Source organism: Microplitis demolitor, chromosome 1, assembly GCF_026212275.2.
Source record: "Microplitis demolitor isolate Queensland-Clemson2020A chromosome 1, iyMicDemo2.1a, whole genome shotgun sequence".
In the NCBI taxonomy this organism is placed as follows: Eukaryota; Metazoa; Arthropoda; class Insecta; order Hymenoptera; family Braconidae; genus Microplitis; species Microplitis demolitor.
The window spans coordinates 24,193,611-24,206,009 of record NC_068545.1 but is presented as its reverse complement, the minus strand read 5'-3'; the positions used below and the strand labels follow the sequence as shown (position 1 = coordinate 24,206,009).

The 12,399-nt window shown below is 33.2% G+C and overlaps 1 protein-coding gene across 7 annotated transcripts in view; it reads left to right on the top strand.

Annotated features, from left to right (window-relative positions):
• The window catches only part of LOC103577931 (protein sax-3), a 196,356-nt gene that overhangs the window by 155,557 nt on the left and 28,400 nt on the right, over positions 1 to 12,399 (top strand). The window contains exons 1-2 of one of the 7 annotated variants that reach the window (XM_008558824.3): positions 11,275 to 11,615; positions 11,725 to 11,973. The exons of 5 other annotated variants lie outside the window; for them this stretch is intronic. The gene's annotated coding sequence lies outside the window, so the exon portion shown is untranslated. Of the gene's footprint in view, positions 1 to 11,274; positions 11,974 to 12,399 lie in introns of those variants that run through there. One more of the 7 variants, XM_008558822.3, reaches the window with a different exon arrangement.

The window sequence follows — 12,399 nt, the reverse complement described above, 5'->3', positions numbered from 1 at the left end:
ACCAATCGTTCACACTAGTGTAACTGTTACTAGAATTGACGGTGGAAGTGCCGGTTGATAAACAAGAATATATATATGTATATATATATATTGCACTGCAGTACTCCCTCGGGAGACCGCGGGCCGAATAATTCGCGATTGTGCCGCGAGATAAACTCATGCTTCTCATAGTTCTCGCGTGACACTGAGATAAGACCTATAGTGCGCTGTTCTAAACGAGGTGTTGAAATAAAACACACATGCAATTGTACACATTTTTTAACTCTCTTCCGCATTCATTTCTCTCGCTTATCAAAAGCTTCTCTTCTATTCTCTTCACTTCTCTCATTCTATCTGTCCGTTCACTGTAATATATAAAACTCAATATTGGAAAATTAGTTGTCAACAATTGCTTGCTGATAACAACCACACCATCAATATTACCATCTCTATTTTATTTCATGATTTATACTCAATCCTCGTTATAAATAACTTTTCAAAAAACAAATATATTTGTTTTCCCGTAATCCGCGGTAGTTGTTTAAAATTTAATAGCTATCACGAACAAATAGTTTGTTCGTGTGACAACTTTACGATTATTTTCTATCTAAGATCAATATATAATATAGAATATCATAACAGTAGTAACATATATAATGCAAAAGTGGTCTTAAGGGCACATAAACCCAACAACAGTAGCAGCCACCGTAGATTCACATATTTGTGATCTTATTCCCGTACTATCGTTAAGTTTATTATATCCACATATGCCTATTGCCTACATGTCTAGACTCAACACACGTGTACTCGAGTACCTACACCACAAACTCGTAGGAATACGATAAGAGAGTAGTCGGATAGCTGAAGCACAACCTCAAGACGATCGTCTTTTAGCCGAGTTATCCCGACGTCTTGGCTGTCACATCGTACATACTCCACACTCTGTATCCGTACTTGCGACTTAGTACCTGAGAGACAAGTGAGAAGTACAAAGTGTCAAGTACTTTTAGCATTATATACTATATACACTCACTAGTCATTCGTTTCAGTTTACAGTGCTTTCCCAAGGCGTTATCATATACCATGTATATGTACACAAGACTCGCTCTTTGCTTTACAATCCACCTGAAAATATTTTACAAGCACAAGAATAAATTTTAAATATTTTTAAAAAATATTTATCAAATACTTTTACTTTTTTTTTTTTTTGTATGAAAAAAAAAAAAAAAAATGGTGAGACGTGGGGCAAAGTAGTTTGGATGACCTGTGTACATATATCACGGTTTGCAAAACGTGTTATTAGATCGAGCCGGCCCACGCGATGTACGGTCCCAGAGTATCATCCTGAGAGCTCTTAAACGTTCATAATTATCGCCTATACATCCCACCCTTTTTCCTTCACTAGCTCCCTCTCTCTCCCTCTCTCTCTCTCATACTCACTAATTCTCTCTCGTCTATCTACATATATTATTCCGCTTTTTACACCACCAGCGTCGTGTGTAATGCCCTGAACCCTGTGCAATTATTTACTGTACCGTCCACACACGTATAGACAATAATCCACCGGTCCTTATATCCCACGGTAAATTAATCTTTAAAAATTTATTCATCTTCTTTATGAATAACATCGTGATTAATTATAATATTATATATTACAAATAACGTATCTGTGAATTTACTCAATCATCTGGGGAATAATTAATACCGATGTGTTATCCATCATACATCCACCTTGCCACATAAATATTAATATCTGTATGCACATACATATTTTTGATCCATACTGTATAGGATATAGATGTAAAATAAATAATAAAAATAAGTTGCAATTACTATTAGTTTAAAGTTTATTCGTGACGTAGATTTATTGATTCGCGTCGAAGGGAGACAAATTGATCGTGAATTTTTAAAAGCTAAAATAAAATAAAATAAAAATATTTGTTGAGAAACTCTGGCACTCTTTGGCGTCTTTGAGAAACAACTCCTTCACGCATCACTTGGATACATATATATATATATATATACATATACATATACTTATACATGTATATGAATATGTGTGTGAAGAAGATGCGACGCAATGTTAAAAGGATATCCATGTATCGCGAGATAGTCCCAAGGCAGCAGACGTAAAAAAAATTTTAAAGTATCACGTGGAAAATTTGATGGTCGTGGATAAAAAAAAAAAGAAATGCACTAAGATAAATGATGAAGCTGCGGTAAGTATCTTCGACGAGAAAGAGCCTTAGCAGACGTGTAGAAAGATATATAGATAAAAAATAAATATAGTACATATTAACAGTAAGAGAGTTTGAGAAAGAGGAAGAGGAAGAGGAAGAAAAATAAAAAATAATTTAAAACTTGTCATTATACCAGTAGAGTTGTGCGTACAACTGGTATAAAATACACACGCATTTATTATGTACGACAAACAAAATGAACAAAAGTGCCAGTGACTGTTTATACTAAATATTTGCATACGATCGCCATGGAAGCCACGATCTGTATATGTACATATATATATATATATATATATACCATCCGAGTGCTGGTCTTCTACGGCAGATACTTAAAACACTACACTAGTAAACGATTACTTGTAGAATTATTTAAACCCGTGTTTTTATTAAACACAAGAGATCATAGGATAATATAAAATAACATTTGTTTTTTTTTTTATTCGACTGTGTATATATTTGCGTAATAGTGATACGTACACTCGGGTCATTACTAGGTAGTAAGTTGCTTCGGAAATAATGAAATAAAAAAGGCTTAGTGTAATTTATTCTACAAGTCGATATATATATATCTGCATATACTTTATATGTTGGGGCAATCCTCTTATCTTAAGAACTTGAGGCTTTGTGGACCCGGCGCTTGGTGGGTACGCTATCGGTTTCCCTCTCGTATTTGCATCCGGGTCCGCTTAAATATTTTACAGCGAGCCCGATTGACGGGTTACAATTATTGTCGACCATAAACGATTATAACAAATTCGGATCGCCGGATAATTGTAAATAAATAAATTCTGTCTGATAAGAACTGGCGATCGATCTTGGTGAATTATTTTTTTCGTGTAAGTTATCTCGGAGTAGGTTGTCGCGATATCAAGTACATCGTCATTCGTGTTTGGTATTTATACAGGCTGTAAGCAGTTGGTACTTGAGCTTCTTGTGTTTCTAGCAGGGTTTTTATTTATTTTGTTAAAAATGCTTGTCATAAAGTGGAATGTCTTTTTAGCGTGAGATCTTAGCGACTTGGCGGTTTCTGCCAATCCTTCTTTACTTTATTCTTGTTCCTTTTATTTTGTTTCTATGTGTTGAGCATCAGCCCATACTGTAACTGATACTAATACAGTTAGTGTACTGTGTGACACAAGTAGACGCGTGTCCCTTTGTCACGGGATATCTTGACAACGCCGAAAATAAAAATTACACTCGGATTTCAAAGAGTCCGCGTTGACGAGAAGCCTCCGGTGGGTGTAAGAGATAAAAAATTTGAATAAAAACTTTTGGATGCAGATGCCGGTTCCGGCGAGCTAATTGAACTAATTTAATAAAATATCACTGCAAGGGTAAAAAAAAGTACCCGGTGACATTTTACTTGCGGTGTTATATAACAATGCTTGTTATCTTAAATCTTATTTTCAATATGGCGCAATTGCGATTCACTTGTTGGCGTGGACTTTGCGAAGAACAATAAAGATATGAATCAAAATGTTGAGTGGAAAATATTTAGTTAATCTGGGCGAGAGTCGGTTTGCAAAAAAAAAAAAAAAAAAAAAAAACAGTTTAATAATTATTCTGTAAAAACTGGAAAGCTCTGGTGATTTTTTTTTTCCTTTTTTTCGGCCTATCTTAGTTGCTGGTGTTCGCTTTTTCTTTGGACCGTTGAGCTAGATTATTTGAATTTTATGTAAAAAGTATGTAGCGTGAGTTTTTTCCCAAAGACCGTGGAATTAATAAGAACCTCGTAATACCCTTTAACGCTCGGTTTATCGCCCCGGGGATGGAAAATGAGCCAACAATGCCTGGTTACTCGGCGAGTATGCAGCTTTGGGAATGAAAAAAAATATAAAAATATCACACCATCGTCTGGCGGCAAGAGCACGCCCCTTTGAAAACTAAACTCATAAAACTCGATGAGACTTATACACTATCGTGTATTCTTCTTCATCGGCGGGTCTCGAGCTTGTTTTATATCTTCTTCCTCGTTCGCTTGATTCTCTTCTACTGCACTCTTACTCATGTTCGTTTTACATGATATCAACCAACCTCATTTTTTCAGTGTCAAACTTTTATGAGTATCCCCGGGGGACCGCGGGCCCTGAATAAGCCACAGCAGCCAACTCGTAGATCACTAGCTGCGTAAAGATCCCGATCTTCTCCGATAAAGACTTCTCTCCTTAAAATTCACATAAATATATATCTATATCTATATCTATATCTACCGAATACTGCATCATAATCAGAAGCAGCATCATATACGCGGCAATAACTGCTCGAGAAGTTCCACCAGTACAGCAAACTAACCCGAGTAGTCGATCATATCCAAATGCCAGATACGCCATCTCGTGTCTTAGTCGCCGCGGAACTTGTGATAAATCATGAACTTGCGGTTTTCGTTTACTGACAAGTTCTCATCCCTCTCTCTCTATCTCAGTCTCTATTTCTCTTTCATGTCCGCAAGTGTTTACCTGGTTATATAGACTCAAGGAAACTCTGTCTGTCAGCAAACTTTCTCTAAAATACACATCAACTAATATTTCACCATAAAAAATAAAAAATTACTCTCCCATACATTTTTAGTAAATTAAAAAAAAAAAAAATACTCAAATAATAAATAAATTAAAAATTAAAATATCTTTTCTCGAGATTATATGATTACTGAATGACGTTCTACATGTGTTGGTGTCTAGTTTATTTATACAAAATATATAAACAGACATACCGGATGCTAATGGAGTGAATGCATTTCTATGAATACCTTTGCTGCATGTTACACACCATTAAGAATTTGTCTAATAGTTTGAAGGCTACAGCCATAGCCGAGTGATTTGTTTTAGATAATTTTTAAAAATAATAAATTGAACATGATACGCTATGAAATTAAATCCGTGTTCGCGTTTAAGGTGTTAACATTTTTATTTTCACTTTGAATAATACCGACGATTAGACTTGAAAAAAAAAAAAAAAAGAAAAATGTATTAAAGGCGCCTGTTATATCAAGTAAGTTAGACAGGATCGACAGGATATTGACGAGCGATTTAGTACCACACGCAACACACCGACTAGGAGCGGTTAGTATGCGCTCTGTTCTAAGACTTTTGTCAGTCACGCTTATTAATTTATATACCGAGTAACCTGTCATTACTCATTGCGAAATTAGTTCGACTGTATCTAATCGATTTTAATTTTAAATTGTACGATCAATCGTGTAAATATATACTCGACTCACGATAAATATAAGCTATATATCCTACATTTATTTTTATCTAAATTTTTCATTATTTTATAATATTAATTACTATTATTATTTATCATTAAATTACAGTTTGTGATTAATGATTATTGTTATTAGTTGACGTTCAAACTTGGAATTATATTATTTTTTCAAATTTATTATTAATGAGGGGAGAGAGAGACAATTATCGAATTAAATATATAATGAAGAGAGTAAATTTATATTTTAAATTAAATGCGGTATTTATTTGAAAAAGTTTATTATATTATTCATTGAAAAATGAATACGTAAACATAAATAAAATATGTGTTATATATACGGTTAAAAATGAAAAATAAATAGAGTAAATGTATTGGAAAATGAAACGACAATATATTGCACACGGAGTATTGGAAATAAATTCTATCGAAATGTATACACGTTCGATGGTATTTATTATTGGCATTTCGATGCATTGGTTAAATTTAACGTCCTTTTGTAATAATCCAAGCATAATAATCAAATAACTCGGTTAATGTGAAAAAATATAGTTATTGTCATTTATATAGATCAGTTTTATTATTTTTTGCCTCAATAAATTTTTTATTTATTATTAAATATGTTACTTTTTTTTTTATTTCCTGGGGCTTTGGAAAATATTAAACCTTTGAAATCTATCACAATAAGTACAATTATAATCTTATTAAATATATATTTCAAAAAAAGTATTTTTTGCGAGCGAAAATAATTCGGAAAATCTGATTATAGAATTTTTTTTTATTGTAACGCGTTGCTGCGCGAATCGTGATAAGCGTTTTTAATTCTGTTTCAGTGTATTGTGATAATTATATATTTTTTTTATATATCTTGATAACAGATTTAATGTTGGAAATAATATTTAAAAAAATATTATTTTGAATTTTAAAATTTATGTCAATAACCACTAAAAATTTTTATTTAAGCAATAAATCGTAAAAATTTAACATGCAATTCGATTCGTTTTTCTCGCATGTCAATAATCCTCGAGACGTCTGTACAAGATGGATATATTGAAATTCGCCAGTGGATTCGAAAATCGTGAGTCGATAAGTCACTATTCACTATGAAAAATGACGAATATGAATAAGTAGATAACTCTTGACAACTTTGTACATAATAAAATAAATAAAAAAAAAAAAAAAAAAGACATGCATGCATAGAAAAATATAAAACTATTGAACGAAAACAATGTGTCATGTTTCACGTCAGTTCACTGTGATAGTTTTGCCAGATGTATAAAAAAATCATGCTCAGGATATTAAGAAAAAAAAAATAGTAGTAAGATATAGACTATAGGCCAATTCATAAAGTTGCAGAGATTGACTTGCAAATCGCGACACATTGAAGCAGAGTAATAAAAAAAGCAAGAACAATAATAATGAAACGAGACAATGCAGCATCCGAGGATAAATAAAGTGCGTCGACTCGTGTTTCGAATAATCGAGCGGAATATTCAACGAAAATTTCCAATATAATACTTGAAAAATGCATGAGCTCGAAATTAAGTCGCTAAGAAGTTTCGTCTACCAGCTACGACCCAAAGTCTCGCCTCCAAACCCGCCATTTTTTTAAACCCACTCTTCATTTTCTATTTCTACCTCTACTACTATCTTTATCTTTACCTCTGAGTATTCCTCTCTGCGCTCCACTCAGTTTTTTTGTTAATTTTTTTCTCCACAAAAGAATATAGTAAACGAAAAGCCGTAATTGTCTTTCAGCCCTCGAGACAATTAGACATTTTATTTTTTTAATGCTAAAATAAAAGAAAAATATATACAGCAGGTTAATAACGCAATTTGTAGTCTCCAATTAATGGATTTAAAGCTTAAGAAGCCGCCGATACGGAGCTCCCGCATAGAGTTGAGTATTGAAACATTAAAAAACCGTGTCCCGAAGAAATTAGCCGCGGGATCGTTAGGGGAGCGGAGATGTAAAAAAAAAAAAACAACGAACCCTCGTTTCGATTCGGCATTTCTCTATATTAACTAAGACGCCAAAAACATAAGCGCTGGAGCATCTGCCTCACACACGGATCCCGACTCCCTCGAAAAAAAAAAATTAAAAAAAATTACTTAATTAAGAACAAATAAAACTAAAATACTCGGCAGAATACAGAATTATCTGCTTAATTCAAGTGCGCATACGTGACGGGTTAAAAATACGCGGCAAGTTTGTTGGAAATATTTTTTTTTTATTTTATTAGCAAAATAGTTAATTCGAGTGACCGCAGTATTCACGAGGGAACGATTTCTCTGTCTGGCACAATACAAGATGCAGCCGAGACCGTTAACAGGGAAATGAGCATGCGGGATGTGGCTCACTCTCCACTTTGCAATATATATGTGTATATTAAATATACAATACACACGGGCGAGAGTTTCGAACAACGATTTGCATTTTCAGAAGTGAAACCACCAAGAGAATTCAACAGTATCTATACTACCTGCTGGCGTACGTTGGACTACTGCGCGTCACAATCAAATATGTAAATTGGCTTGATATTTGTCAAGAGCACGGTTACCAGGCTTAACTCTTGTCTGAACCGATATCCCCACGATACTTTTCCATAATATAAAATCACCCAGATGAAAATAAATATAAAAAAAAAAAAAAAACATTTTAACGGTTAATGGTTTTAGTCAATAAAAACAAACTCGTTTTCTGCTGGCTTTAAAACGTGGGTGGTTAACTTGGATCCTATGATTATCTAAAATTAGCAGCAGTTTTACACACACACACACACACAACTTTAAAGTACACTAGATTTACACGGAAGTCGTATAATAAGCAAGATCAACAGCAGAGTGTTAAAAGTGGTCGTTTCAATTACTGCTAATAGTTTATAGATCACGAAGAGGCTATAAAAAGAGTACATGCCAAGACGCCAATGAAAGCTGACACTCGTCTGTGTTATTGGAAAACTCAAGTGACTCAACAACACATTTTAAAAATTAACAGCGATTTGAGACCATTTTTAGAAAAAACTTTTTTGTTTGTCTATTTTTGAATACATGATTACGTCATCCCTCTTACTAATTTATATAAATTAATCATGATTTCACAAACGAGATATTGGTAATGAAGACGTCATAATTTGGGAGCTAAAATTGTTAATTAAGATTGAGTGACATTTACAAGTACTTTAGCCATTCGAACAATTTTCTTGCTTTTATTATCGATCTTTGTAATTGTAGAACCGAGAAGACTCAAATAAATATGAATAATAGTCGTGTGATGGATTGAAATAGAACGTTTTTTATAATTCTGTATTAATAGTTGAAGTAAATTAATCCGTCGAGCGTTATTTAACGTGGAATAAAATAGTCTAAGTGGGTCATTTAAAAAAATGTGACGGTTTTTTAAATAGAAATGATATTTCAGAAAACATTAAGAGAATGATAAATGAAGTAGGCAAAGTGAATCGAGTAAGAAATATGAAAGGAGTAAGTTATTACGGTGGGTTAAGTTATTGAAAATTTGATTTAGCGGGTTTGAAAATAATAACCGTCTCTATGAATTGACGTAGTACCTATGAAGAAGATGCTGGAGGAGTCGGGAAGGTTTCTAACACTCAGCAAAGTACATTCTTACCCCAGTTACATCGTTAAATTTTTCCTTTAAGACCGTCTCTGAAGAACAGAGTGAATACATCAGGACGTTACGTCAAGAAAGAATAGAATTTTTCGCTCCACTTTCACGAGAAAACTCTTCGAATCCACTTGATCGATTTGCTTGCGCACTCTTGGGTTAAATTTTTATGGAAAAGAGCTTTCATAAATTTATTTAATGCATTTTTTATATTAAAAAGTGATTTTTTAATTTTAAAAATATTTTTAACGAAAAATTAAATGAATCATAAATAACTTTGAGAAGTTGAGTTGAGATAAATCAAGATGATCAGATGGAAAAAATTGTATGTCGATTCGCAAAGGACGTTAGGAGTGAAGGCAGCATCGGAAGCACTTTAGCAACATAGAAAGGCCAAGATTAATGCGCCCTTTGGTTGCTGGGGCTACTGAGTGGCTTCAGCTTTAACGCGGAAGAGCTATTAGCTTTTCCTACTTTACCTCTTTCTCTCCGTGTAATGCTCATAAGCAACCCAGTGTGCTGCTGGTTACTATTGTATAGTACCTAGGTATAACCAGCCAATAAAAAGTACAGAAAATGTGAACACATCAGTGTGTGTTAAAAATACCAACTCACCTTAAATATTTTTCCCAACTAAAGCTTTTACCATTTTATAAACTTGTGTCAAATAATTTTCAACGTTACCTAATAAATTATCCAAGTCGACAGAAAAAAAAAAAAAAAAAAAAAAAAAAAAACTTGAGATCCTATGAAATAGTTTAAATTGTCAGCGCTTAGTCACGTGCTGTTTAAATTTGAATTTATAAGCTAACAATGAGAATTATATTGTAGAGACTTGAGATACAGTCTACACTCAATATCTTTTTGTGAGTGATGGTTTAAATTACTCTACTGTCACTTGATCAAATAACCTACGACAATTACAATGACAATAGACCCGTATAGTGAGAGAGTGGATTGTGATTAAAATAATTTTTAAACGGGAATAAAAAGTAAAAGGTTTAATTGTCGGTTAATAACTATTAATTTTTTTATTTAACTTTTTGAAAATGTGGTAATTTATAAATGTTAAACGCATAATATACTGGTGAGTTGAAATGAATGTACACACATTGAGTTTAGCAATTACATTAGGGGTTAAACGAACTGCACATTTACTCACTCGTTTCCCATTTGTTTTACCGAGTGTGTATGTATACGACCCGAGACCTGAGACCCGAGAACCGAGACCCGGGGGCTTCTTTTCCGCAACAACTTTGTCTTCTGTCGAATTGTCTCGTAAAAGAAACCGTAAAAGACATAAAAGAAAATAAAGTGACAAGTTTGTAAGTCCGAGAAATCCATTTAAAACAAATTAACTGATACTATTTGTCCTTAAAAAATTTAACTACACAATTAAATTTATGAATTACTGAAAGTGTTTTCATTCTGATAATTGTCACTAAATAATTCCAAACGCCAGAGCTTAAATTTTTATTTAAGATATAAAAGTAACAGCCAAGAAGACAAAAGAATTATGAATTATGAATTACGATCTTGAAGTAGCATTTTAGCCATAACGTAGCGTTAAAATAAAGTCTTGCTGATGTAATTTTCAAACTAAAGACTTGCTATTTAAATTTTTTCCCAACGAAAGACAAGTCGATGTCGTCGTTAAATCTTTTCGGTTTCCGCTAGCGGCCTCCATTAACAAAACCACTAAACGCTTCACTGTCTTGCAGTTAAGTAGTCGGCGAGCCAATAAAACTGACGTCAATTCAATTTTTAAATCTTTTATTGTGGTCAGAAAATATTTTCAGCAATTTATAAAATAATTGTCTCTAATTTTATATTTATAATTTATAGCCAAAATTATCCTTCAGCGATAATCATTTCCAACTAATAAAATATTATGTATTAATTTAAATATGACATAAGTGATAATTTCAAGGGAATAATTTAAATTGAAAGTTGAATTATCAGTATCGCAATAATTCGAGCGTAAAGGGTCATACATTTATATTTTATCGAGTTATTTATCCAACATTATATTTTTAACTATCGATTATTGACACTTGTTAATGCCAATTAATCTATCATGATATTTATTCTCATATATATGTACAGATTAATTAAGAATATTTATATATGTTTCCATAATGATCGATAAAAATGTTGATGGTAAAAAAAAAAGTAACAGCTAAAGTAAAATCTCGGGGTAATTTAACTCAAGCACCGTAGAATGAATGTTTAAAATAAATATATTATAGTTGTATACCTTTTTGAGTGCATACAACAGAGTGTACATTGGAATGCCTGCTAAAATAATTGCACTCCGCGAGTGGTCCGCTAATTAAGATCTCGAATGAGCATCAAAGTGGTTTCTCAACGTCGACTAACGATACCGCGGGTAGAGTACAAGTAAAAAATAATCACTTATACTTTTTTTACTTAGGTATTTTTTTTAATTACCTGTGTGCGCATGTGCACGTCGATCTACTCTTAAACCTTTAGTACGTTGATGGCGCGGTAATTAAAAAAAAATCGTCAAAACAATATTTGTGTTGAACACTTGATCTAAATTTTAGGTAACGATTTATAATTTTTGTTTACTTATAAACTAGGGCACGTCGTTGACATATTTAGCTGACGTTGTACAAAATATATTTTTATGTTTATACAATTTTTATTGAATAGATTTTAGCAGAGGCTCATAAATAAGCATGGGAGTAAGCAGAAAAGGAAGTAGTACAAGTAAACCCACGCTGATCTCGCTCTGTACAGACAAATTATAGAAGCTCGGAAGACACTTGATGACAAATGAAAGTAGCACGACAGCATCAGTTATAAACACTCGTACTCTAGTTGGGAATGACCGAGTCTTACTAATGAGTTTCGGCTGTTTCAAAACATACAGACATATACTACTACAAAGTTAGTGGTGCTGTGAGTCTTCTCCTTGAGGGACTTGCCCGCCACCATCAAACTTCTAATTTCCTTAGATTGCGCGTTTCACCATTGCCATATAACGAGGAACCCCGGATTCACAAAGCGAGCACAAGATTAATGATCGCTTACTGGGAATCCAACAAAACATTTAAACAAAAAAGCCAGCTTTCTCTTTTTAATCGTTTATCAAAATCTAACAGCTAAAATCAACACTTTTTTACCATTGCCATTATCATTGTTATTATTGTTGGCATTATCTCCGGTACAATTACCCGTCACGAGCATTTATTATTTTGATATTTTATGCTTACTAACTTGAGCATTGGCTGAGACTGAGGCTGAGGCTGAGATTTATCGGTGATACATGGGCTTCATTATCGATGAAAGCCGAGTAGAGCGAAGGTGGACGTACTTATATGTACC